The following is a 1,458-nucleotide window of genomic DNA, read 5'->3' as shown; positions in this document are numbered from 1 at the left end:
TGAGGATAAAAATACTATGTGTGAAATTGCTTTGGCGTAGATCACGTTGGTCAAATGGAAGTTACTGTAAGAAATCTAATATTTCCATTTGTAACTAAGCTTTTCATTCTCATTTATTGTGGCTTCTTCACAACATAATTTAGTCTAACAAAGTAAATAAATAACAGGAGGAAGCCCAAAAGCAGTTTCTCTAAGGCCTATGTGAGCTCCTGCCTCCAGGTTGTATCCTAACTTCTTTCAGTGATGAACAGTGATGTGGAAATGGAAGAAGTTTACATCCCTTGCAGGCGGGTTGTCATTATCGGTTGCCCCATGCTTCTTGGCAGAGAGGTTTACAAGGAACTTCAGCAGAGCAATGGGCATGCTGTTGGCAGTAGCTTTCAAAGAGCAAGACCAAAATTCGAGCAAGTGAGCCTGTTGGATTCTGAAGCAGTTCATCACCCCATTCATGATTTTCAGCCTCACGTTATAGTACACTGTGCTGCAGAAAGAAGAGCAGATGTGGAGAGTCATCCAGATGCTGCCTCCCAGCTGAATGTGGTGCTGCTGGGAATTTAGCAAAAGTGGCAGCTGGGGTTGGAACATTTCTCATGTACATTAGGTCAGATTATGTGTTTGATGGCACAAATCCCGCTTACATGGTAGTAGATATACAGGTCCCCTGGATCTGTGTGGGAAAACAAAGTTAGACGGAAAAAAGGTGGTCCTGGAGAATAATTTAGGGAATGTTGTGTTGAGAATTACTGTTCTGAATGGGGAAGTTGAAAAGTTTGAATAAATTGATGTGACTGTTATGTTCGACAAGGTTTAGTTCAGCAGCAAACCAGCAACAATGGACAATTGGCAGCAGAGTTTCCCATGGAACTCTGAAGATGTAGCCAGTGTGTGCTGGCAGCTGACAGAGAAGAGGATGCTGAATCCGTCCATTAAGGGAACCTTTCACTGGTCTGGCAATGAGCAGGTGACTAAGTATGAAATGGTGTGTGCAACTGCAGATGCCTTCAACCTTCCCAGCAGTCACTGTTAGCCCTGCCATGGGATGCAACGCCCCAAAATACTAAGCTTCATTGCTTCAAATTGGAGACTTGTGCACTGGCCAGTGGACACCATCTCAAATTGGAATCAAAGAATCACTCTGATCTTTGCTCAATGCCAGGAGATGGAGACAGACCATCTTTCACTAGTTTATGTGTTGTGTATTTCTTTTAAAATGAAAAGTACAGTATGTGGCACTTTTTCAAGAATAAAGGAAATAGTTTTTTAATGAGTACTCCTTAATTGTGACACACGACCCTTCAAGTAAATGATGCTGTTGCATCAGGGGAACATTGGACCGACTGAGGGCATACAGGACTTTCTGTTAATTGTTTTGTTCTGGCTTACCTTGCTATTCAAATATAAGAAATTACGATTCTTTTTTTTTTTTGTTGTTCTTTTTTTTCGGAGCTGGGGACCGAA

General features: G+C 41.9%; 1 pseudogene; it reads left to right on the top strand.

The window, feature by feature from the left end:
- Positions 1-213: 213 nt before the first annotated feature.
- Positions 214-1,184, top strand: LOC103691598 (methionine adenosyltransferase 2 subunit beta pseudogene; annotated as a pseudogene).
- Positions 1,185-1,458: the final 274 nt, after the last annotated feature.

This window comes from Rattus norvegicus, chromosome 13 (genome assembly GCF_021556685.1).
Source record: "Rattus norvegicus strain SHRSP/BbbUtx chromosome 13, alternate assembly SHRSP_T2T, whole genome shotgun sequence".
Lineage (NCBI taxonomy): Eukaryota > Metazoa > Chordata > Mammalia > Rodentia > Muridae > Rattus > Rattus norvegicus.
The sequence above is the reverse complement of the archived record's forward strand: the minus strand, read 5'-3'. Positions and strand labels throughout refer to the sequence as shown.